The sequence below is a fragment of the Mixophyes fleayi genome, chromosome 1 (genome assembly GCF_038048845.1).
Source record: "Mixophyes fleayi isolate aMixFle1 chromosome 1, aMixFle1.hap1, whole genome shotgun sequence".
Taxonomy (NCBI): domain Eukaryota; kingdom Metazoa; phylum Chordata; class Amphibia; order Anura; family Limnodynastidae; genus Mixophyes; species Mixophyes fleayi.
In genome coordinates, this window is record NC_134402.1 from 436773733 (window position 1) to 436784276 (window position 10544).

Genomic DNA, 10544 nt, shown 5'->3' on the forward strand with positions numbered 1-10544 from the left:
TGGATGGTGGAATATACCTATACAAAGTACTATGCCAGTCACGCTAACACGCCACACTAATTTCAGATGACCAGTAACTGGACACATGGCATTTCTCCATGTGCCTGCCGATTCATCTGCCACATCTGTAATTAATTTAAATATCAATGAAACCTGGCCTGTAGATAGCAATAAAAAAGCTGAGACTCATCCCTACATTTTTAACATAAATGTATAAATTCTGAGGGGGGCAATGTGTTACTACAGAGCTATGGGGAAATGGGTTTGTACAGAGGTCAATAGGGATAAGGGATGTTTTACTACAGAGGTGGGAAGGGGAAATGTGTCACTGCACTAATGAGGGGAAAAGAACTGATTATAATACCCAATAATTCCTTTACTTTGAGAGGCTCCATGTTAGCCATAACTATGGGTAGCTTCCCCTTTGCAGATTAGGTAGAGACAGGATACAAAAAGCACACCCTGCATGGTATATAAGGCAGCCCCCCCTCTTCCCTTGTGTCTTTGAGTGACTTCCCACATTTCCGTCTGAAAAATATAAACACAGCATTACAAGCATGGGTAAGATATCAGCCTGCTATGGAGTCTCTCAAAGAAAAGGAATTATCTGTAATTATAATTGTGAAGATACTGGGTTTTCTGGCCCAATGCTACCCACTTCACGCTGGCTGGCCACCCACGGGTGCCTTCCTATGCCAGGGAAGTCTACCCAGTACCTTCTAGGATTCGTATAGTCACTCAGGCAAATGCAGTTACAAAAGTACAACAGTACATTTATTGTCATACAAACAACACTAGAATATTATGTACACACAGCAAATAAATGCCAGGCAGGTTTACCACATCATCTGTCCCTTACCCCACTAGCTTAAGGAGTTATAGTCACCTGGCTGTCCAGACTTCACAACCCATGGATCTCTCTCAGCTGCATATATAGACTCTAGTAGAGAACGACAACTCAAACCCAGATCTTGCACCTTTCATGAATGAAATCCCAGAATGAACACCCCCTCCCCCTTGGAGTGACTCCTTATATCTCGGGTCTAATTTCCACAGTCTTTCCCCTCCCTGGGCAAACCCCTGGGTCTATTCTTCTTAACCATTGGTCAGTGTTGTACTAGGGGGGGTTGGAGAGGGGAGTGAAAATGAGCTGTCCTTCCACAGAACCTCCCCTATTAGATGGCCTGTCTGGACTAGCCTGGTGTGAACAATGGACACTAATTAGTTTTCCCACTCCAGCATCTTGCAACCAGATCTCTACCCATAACCCCCCTGGCTTCACTTTAAAGACAATGAATAACCTTACTGCAAGTCATCAATATACAATACACAATATACATATTTACACTGAGCTACAGTGTCCCCTTATCCACATGTAATTGAACAATGCAGTTGTAGTCTGGTGAGCTGGGGAACAAAAGCAAGGGCTATAAAATGTACTTGCTATAACCCACATTATGTGAGAAACGAGAAACAGAATGGTCACAGGGTTATCACACTCGTTTCGTCACAATAATCCTTTCCTTTTTCCTTCAGATTCCATGGCAGCCATAACTAATAAACATACTCACCTAGATATGCTGCAAATAAGCATTTATTTAGAGGCTGAACTGAGAACATGTTTTCCAAACTGAGCATCCGAGGTGGATGGGATATCCAGATGATAATGACTAGTAAAAGTATATATATATATATATATATATATATATATATATATATATATATATCTGCTTTGCAAAGCTCCACTGTCAAAACCTCGTGTTACGTCTGCATTGAGGCTCACTGGCACCTTATGCCCATTTACTCCTGTAGGCATGGTGAAGGGACCTCTCTCCCCTGGGGATCTGCTTTCGGCTTTCCCTGCTCTATGTAAAACTGAAAGTACCTTCAGGTCCATCGTTGCCAATGACATGATCTTTGCTATCTCAGCCATCAAGGTCTAGCTTCTGGTGAATTACTGATATATGAAGGCTACCACGGTCCTGTTGTCTGAGAATATTCTGAGATATCTCTTAGATGAGAATGAAAATGTTGAACTGTTTTCCAGACTGATCAAATTTACAAGACGTTTATACGAAGACTTGTCTTGTTTTGTGCCAACTGCCGTTGGAGGTGAGGTGAGCTTGAGGCACTGGTATCTGTTGCAAGGATTATCCACTCCAGCTCCAAATGTGACATTCCCTTTTTAACTGTGGGCTTAATCACCACCTGAGAGACTCTCTAGTGGTCTTTGACAAGGTAATCAGGTTCAGGGAAGTCCTATTGTGATTGCATTTTCTTTTAAGTTCCAACTGGAAAGCTCAGCTATGCCATCTTGCTCACAGGATTACTCCTTTGATGGAGTAGAACATCCCCAACGACTACATCCCCTTCTTTATTGAGACCTGACGCTGAGTCTGCAGCTGACGTCCTAGAGACTGGATCTTGATGCACCTTCCCTGTGATAATAACGCTCTGTATAGTGTCTATCCGGATTTTCAGGAACTGTATCTGTTATGGTGGAATGAGATGACTTTTTAATTTGTTCACAATCCAGCTATGCTGATCCAGAAACTGTATCACTTTAGCTGTCCTGCAACCTACACTGCATTCTGAATTCCCCACCAAAAGAATGTTGTCAGGATAAGGCCATATCTTGACTCCTTGTTTCCTCAGTTCTGCTATAAGGATATTGCCAGCCTGAAGGCAGGCAAGTGAAATAAAAGTGTCGGCCAAAGACACAATCTGAGAAATTTACTGTGATGAACAACCACAGGAATATCAAAGTAGGCATCCTGAAAATCTATGTATGTGAGAAAATCCCCATCTCTATGGATATGAAATGTTTGGTATGTACAAACTTGTTGAGAATCTTCAAATCCAGAATTGTGCAAAGATTCCTCGTTGACTCCCTGACAAGGAAGAGTCTGGGATAGAAGCCTGCGCCTTCTTGTCCTGCAGGAACACAAGAAATTGTATGAGTCTCTATTAAAGTTTGTAGAATGTTTTGTAATACTGTCATTCCTTGAAAATCAGTTCCTTTTACAAGAAAGTTTCTAGATTTTTATTACGGGATCTTTGTACTTCTGTGGAAGGTTGCTCATGATCCATGTCCATGGATCTTTAATTATGCTTCAACAACCTCTCCACTTCCTCTAAATTAAACATTCTGGGCGACTCTTTGATTTCCACATATTCACTACTAGAGGAATCCTCCATTTCTGCTGGAGAATCACATTCTGATTGCACACATATGTCCTACAAATCTATGATTGTCTGAGATTTTGGCCTTTTTAAACTTGGCATGGCACCTAGATCTTTTTAGTAACAAAAATGCCTCTTTCATCCAAGTTATAAGTTTCATATACTGTTCTGGTAGCAGCTTTTTCCCCTTTGCCTGTGAACTACATACTGTGCAAAATTTCCCTTCAGCTTATTTCATTAGAGGCTCGTCGGGCTCCACAGACCTTCTGCATCTTACTGTCCTTCCTCTCCCAGGCTCTACAAGAGTACTGATGAGAGCTAAAATTACTAACTAATCAAAAGGAACCATTGAAATGATAAAAGTACCCCTAAACATAGGGACTTACCTAGTGTGGATGCCCTTCAGCTGTTGGGGATCTGACTCAGCCTCCATCTGTGATCAGCAAGGGCAGGCTGTGCTGGGGGCAGGGGGGCATCTGCTGCCCCCCAGCCCGGTCTGATAGTGAAGTACTTTGGGCTGGGTCTCTGTGCCACCTGCATTTTTTTTCCATTATAATAGCCTGCTGAGTCAAGTCCTGCCCTACGGGCTTAAACTTGCCAGCCCTCCCCTGGTGATCAGTGTCCAGTAGATTCAATGGATGTTAGTGAAAAACGTTTCTTTATTGTATGGAAGTTCAGAGCAGTTCTGTGCAGACAGCCTGGTCCACCACGTTTGAGTCTTATGAATTATGACACAGTGCGAACGTATGCACCGACGATGCATGAAATCGGCACCAATTCAAGTTTACTGCAGCAAAATCACTCCTGAAGGTACCGGCTTGGTGCACCTGGGTAGCCAGCCCTATCCACGGGCTGCATCCTGTGGCGCTGCAGCGAGAGAAGGCAAGCCCCTCCACTACAAACAAAGGACTGTGGGGGTGTCTCCAGTGAAGACCCCCGCCAGCGCTGTGTCCCTGGAGGGACAGAAGATGCTGGAGCCAGTGCCCGTGAAGAGGGCGAAGATGGCCGCCAGCGCTGTGCCCCTGGAGGGGCTGAAGAGGTCCCCGATGGTGTCCAGCAGGAAGGAAGAAGAGGAGAAGTACTCACCCGTCCAGCGATCCAGCGGTGAGTATCGTGGCTTCTTTTCTGCAGGTCCCGTGCGCGGGGGAAGGATGAGCCAATCAGGGCTCATCTTTCCCCGCTGGCCAATCAGCGGCCGGATGCGCGAGCCAATCGCGGCTCGCGCCCGGCCATTCAAAAGATTGGCGCCGACGCGAGCCACTAAGCGCTCGCGCCGGCTGATGACGTCACGCCGGCGACTATATAAGTCGCCGGGTGGCGCCATTTTGTCAGAAGTCCGTCGGCGGAGAAGAGGGAGGACGTCTCTTCAAGACATCCAGCAACAGGACCAGCGGCAGCGGCGGCAGGGGGCCCTTGTAAGGGCCGTGAGCTACCCTGCCGCCCGAAGACTACAATCAAGCAGTGATCGCCGGCGGGGAGCCCTTGTCAGGGCTGAGAGCGCCCCCGCCCCAGCAGCAACAGGAGATCCAGCGCCGAAGAGGAGAAGAGGCGCCGCCGGCTGGAGGGTCTGGAAGACCCGGAGAAAGAAGCGGAAGACGGCGTGGCAAGTTGAGTATCCTGCGCAGAGCAGGTAAGTATACTCAGCGTTAATTCGGGCACTAGGCCCGTGGGCACAGTCGGGCACAAGGCCCGTGGCACCGTGAATTAGGGGCACAAGGCCCAGGGACCTGGGCACTAGGCCCCGATAAAGTTAGTGGGCCAGTAGGCCATAGTATTGATGATAAAGGGGACAAGCCCCTATTAGTTAGACAGGGGGCGTGAGAGCCCCAGGTACAAGGGCACAAGGCCCTTAGGTAGTTAGTGGCCTAGAGGCCATAGGAAGGCCAGAGGGCCTGGTTAGGGGCTAGTAGCCCGTCGGCTATTAAGGGCACAAGGCCCTCAGTCAGTCAGGGAGGCCACAGGCCTCAGGCAGGGGCTAGTGCCCCTAGGTAGTAGGGCATAAGGCCCTAGTGAGTGGGCTCAGAGCCCTGAGTTAGAGAGGGGGCTGAGGCCCATGAAACAGAGCAGAAGGCTCTGTGTGTAGCTGGGCAGAGGCCCATGGTGTGTAGGGCATAAGGCCCTGGTGGTGTGTGGTAGAGGCGTGAGAGCCTCGTGAGTGTAGGCGCGGTCCTGTGTGAGGTGAGCACACGTGGTTAGGAGGTACAGTAGAGCGGAGGCTCCTGTGGTGCTGTAGCAACCTGCTGGTTGGCTAACAGCGGTGTGCTCTGGTAAGTAGCGTGCAAAGTACTGTATACTGTATTTATTCTGTCTGTGCGGCGAGTATTGTTTACATTACGGTATTTTGGGGTGTGCTACATAACTGTGTCCAGGGGCAAGACGTCAGGCCCCCATTAAAGGTAGGCTCTTGTTCCCTGTGATTCCCTGTGCTAACCCGTGTTGTGGGGACAAATGTAGTTACCAGCATACACATAGTCAGGGGAGAGCACACGTAGCTTTCCTGTCCCTTAGGTCCCCGGGGTCACACTGGTACCCAGAGGGGGTGGCTGAGTGAGTTGGTGGCAGTGCAGCACACCTTGAGGCAGTTCCAGGGGGCGGCCGTGGTTCTGATCAAGGGTCCTCAAGGCCGGTTCCGTGCAGGTGGACCTGTGGTTCCGGACGTAGGGACACGTGTGAGATACCCGAGTACAGGCAGTCGGGCGGTTCAGTTCGATCGGCTGTTCCGTGCGGCAGTCGGCCCGCGGGTTAGTGTGCTGTTCTACTGAGCCTCAGCCGGGCTTAAAGAACCGGTCCTTAGGGTCTGTGGGTGACCCCATAGCAAGAAGGCAGCTTCTTGGTACGACCTGGGTGAGGGGGTTAGGAACCGCCCTCCGGTTTAGTCCGTGAACACCGGCTGGTGTTCCCCGTAGTGTGTAAGTGAGCAGTTCCGTTAGTGCACCACACCTAGTTAGTCATAGTGGTTTGACTTAGTTGCGTTGCCGACCATTAGAACGTTGTTAGGGTCGGGTCGCTGTTGTAGTCAGTCCAGTTTTGTGGGTGCCATTTTAGTCTGACTGAGAGCGTAGAGGGAGGCTGTGTGTTCTTGTCGTCTGCAGGAGTCGGGAAGGCGCAGAGGGACCGGATCGGAAGTGGGAGTGTCCCGGTGAGTATCACGCTCGATTCCTCCTTTCGGTTAGGCCCTCACCGGCAGGTGTGTGAGGTACTTGAGGCGGGATTAGTCCTCGGACTAGTCTTGGCCTTCAGTGCCTGTAGTCCCCCGCGTCTTGGCAAGAACAAAGTGAGGAGGCGGCAAGTGAGCTTGGACTGACCGTGTCCTTGTTCTTTGTCGTAGTCTCGGACAGCTCTTACCTGGTAGGCACGGGCGTAATCTTTGTCTCTTCCGTAGAGGGACGTGATCGGAGGTGACGGGGTGCAGCTGCGGATCTGCTGGGATTGGATCGCAGCTGGGATATTGGAGGCGGACTGGAGGTGACCATCGTTTACAAGGTAAGTTCTTTTGTGTTGCGTCTGTCCCTGTCTTTCCCCGCAGGGGGCGTTACAGGACTATCTGCCCTACCTAATCTAGAGACAGGAAAAGACACAGGGGAAGAGGAGGGGCTTAGCTACCATCAACCTGTCTCTGCCTAAAATGTGTTAAATTGCTGAAACTGATCGTCACGAACACGCTCCCAACTTCTGTGAGTTTTGGTGTTTACTGTATGGGGTTACACAGGATTCCACCACTCAATCTTTCTCTCACCTATCACACAGGTTATAGATTTGCTGAATCGCCCCCAAAACAGCGTTCACACACCCACACACACCTAAGTTCTCCCACCACCTATTGAATAAGGGTAACAGGACCCCAATATACTGTCCCACACTGCCACACTATGCTCCTTGTTACACATAGGTTAGCAATGCCCACACCAGCAGTCAAAGGGTTAACACACACAAATGTACACGTAAGCACACAATAGACTTGTTGGTCAAATGTATTAACCAGCATTCAAAGGGTTAACATGTCAAGTGATATTCTTCACAACAGGGTAATGGATTTGTTAGAGTATAAAGGACAAGACTTATTACATTTTTAGGTTTAATACAGGGCATTTAGATATAAAACAAACCGATAACAATTGACATACAAATAACAAATGAGTAAAAGCAAATGGGATGAATTTGCAGAGCATAAACTTACATATCATAATCTGTATGCCTTGGGCAGGCAGAAGAGATGAACAGTCCTTCAATTAGATTGAACCCCAAGAGCTGACAATTTGTCCCTTCACACTCAGGTTTTTTAAGCCAACTGAAATGGGACGGCATTCAGAGGGGCGGTGTAGAGGCTAATATGGGGGCGGAAATGTCCCCTGGGTGTCAACTATAGTTTGCTCAAAAATATTCCAAAAGTTTTGACCTTTCTCAATTTTTCTCAGATATATCCCAGAGACATAACTTCCCCTTCAATAAACTAGTCATAACCTCCCAAACATTTAAATATCAAATATGATGGAATTACATCTCATTCCAAAAGCCATGTGACTATGGCTGCTTCCCTGTATAGTTGGTATCTATGCTTCATAACCCTTGTGCGGTTTTCGCCTCTGAGTACGGAGTACCACACTGATTTCCCAAAATATGAAATATAACAGCATTTTATTTAAAATTAATAATTTTATATTGTGTATTATCCTAGCACATAATTTTCCCTAATTTACACCTGACACCTTTGTTTTTACCCTGCCTAATTAGACAGTCTCCTCTAAATAGGAAATACAAGATCAACGATAATGCATGGCTGTGATCTACATATCTTAATTTAGCTTCCTGATAGAATGTCTGCTGAACATAATTACCTCCCACTTTTTTTAAAGAAAAATCTTTTATCTTAGGGAAAAGCATGTACATTTTTATTTATCAATGTGATATTTTATTTAGGGCCCTGACATTTAATATTCTATTAAGGCTATCATCCTGACACTGATCAACCAAAATTGCATTGTATGTGGCCAGTTTTAGTTTGAATGTTGAAGAAAATGTACAAGCATACATAACTAAGTGTTTTATATAATCTGATATAATATAATCGACATAATATAATATTATGCAGCAAGATTGGATTAGGGTTTATTAAAGTAAATATACACTCAGAGTTACAGAAAGAACAATGCTGATGATGTGGCTTGCTTCTATTGGTCCAGGTTTCAGGAAGGTCCAGTGTACTGCAGGTCATAGGCCAGTTCAAACCAAAATATCCAAAGGTGGGGGTCATCTCTCCAGGGAATGTGCTCCGACTTTCCCTCCAAGAATCCAGTTTCAACTAGTCTATTAGCATATTACAGTTGGTATCACTTTAAACATTTATTCCCTAACATCACTAACTAGAGTATGCAATGTGCGATCTCTTTGGCGAATGAACCGGACAACTGATGATGAATAGGGGATTAAAATGATACTAAATATGACACTTCCTGCAACCTGAACCTCAAATAACACTAAAGTGTACATATAATCCTAATATATAAACTAATAATAAACTAAATACTATCTGCTCATAAATCACTGTAGAACGGTGAATATGAAATATATAAATAACTAAATGTTAGAGTGCGAGTGTGTGCAATACAAGAAAATCATTCTACAAAATATAAATATATAAACTAGATACAGTTATTGCATAGATGGTTTTACAAGCATATTGTTTTCCTTCCTTTAGAAGTTTATCCATCATTCGCTGAAAGGCGGTGGGTGCCTCATGTACCCAGGGTACCCCATTTCATAATACTGATCATAAAAGGGTTACTCTGGTCAGTGAAGATCTCTTTAGGTATTCCTACTCTGCTAAAGACAACTACCAGTTTCCTAGCAATAGCCTTTTTTGAGGTATTACATAACGCTATCACTTCTCGATGTCTGGTAGCGTAATCTAGTATCACCAGAATATACTGATGACCCCAGGCAGACTTTATTAGTACAACCAAATCCATAGCTATCCTTTTGAAAGGGGGGACCTCAATAAAGGGATATATAATGGGACAAGTGGACGTTTATAATGTGGCCTAGCAGCATGATCTTGACACTCAGGGCACAATGTACAGAAGTCAGATACATCTTTATGGAATCCTGACCAAAAAAAACGTTGCAAAATTCTTTCTGATTTTCACTACCCTAGATGCCCTGCAGTTATGTGACCATGAGCCAGCTCTAACACCGTCCTTCTATAGGCCTTAGAAAGTATTAACGGTTCCACAATATCCTCTTATTTTTTGGACATTTGATACAACAACCCTTGACTCATCGCCATGTAAGGGTATGACAACCTACTATCAGGCTCTATTGGGTTTTCATAAACCACTTTTACATTCTCTCTAGCCTTTACCAGAGTAGGGTCTTTTAACTGAGGCAAAATATATTTTCTCACTTCAAGATCACACATAGAATCAACTGTTCAACATTATTACCTACTTCATTAGGAGGCACATTATCCTGCTTTCCACTGCTGCCCTCATCATTTTCCGACTCTCCAGTCATGTTTCAGAAAGAATACTCTTCTGAATACTAGAGAATCAAGGAACACTTCCACTACCACTGCATCAGTAACATTATCAAATGGATCTGGGCTATTTACTTATGTAACCAGGTGGATCTCCCACAGCTTCCAGAAGTGGGAAAAATATCTCCCCAATATAGCCTCAAACCCCAAGCAAAGAACAAATCCCATTGTGAATACCACGGAACCACACTGTGTTTCTATGTTCACTTCCACGGTAACTAAATGCAGAGTATCCCCATCTATACAGGTTACCCAAATAGACTACCCTTGATGCTTTAAGGGACTCACCAACTTGGCTCCTACAAGACTTACCATGCTACCAGAATCTAGCATAGCCTTTACCCGTTTGCCTTCTACAGTAATTTCACAAATTTGTTTGACAGGCTCAGCCTGACGGTCTGCAGTGCAGGATAGCTGGGCAAAGAAATATACTCTGCGATATATAGAGCAGCTAAATGGCCCAAGTTATCACATCTAAAACATCTACTTACATTTCTATCAAGTCTCACAAGAGGCTGGACCTTCTTAAAGTTTTAGACAAATGGGGTGATGGTCAGACCCTGGCATATACTGTGCTACTGGAGGGTCAAACCAGGTTAGATAAAGACTTGCTCCCCACTGCTATTTCAGATGGAGGAGGACATTGTTGGAGTATAATGTTGCCCATTAGAACTAGCGAAGGTGTGAGTTGGCCCAGAGTTGAACCTTACCCATGGGGAGGAGGATCACTTTAGTATACAACTTCCAGACACACAGAGACAGATGTTCTTAGTGGCCATCATCATCAGCTATTTATATAGTGCAACTAATTCCACGGCGCTGTACAAAG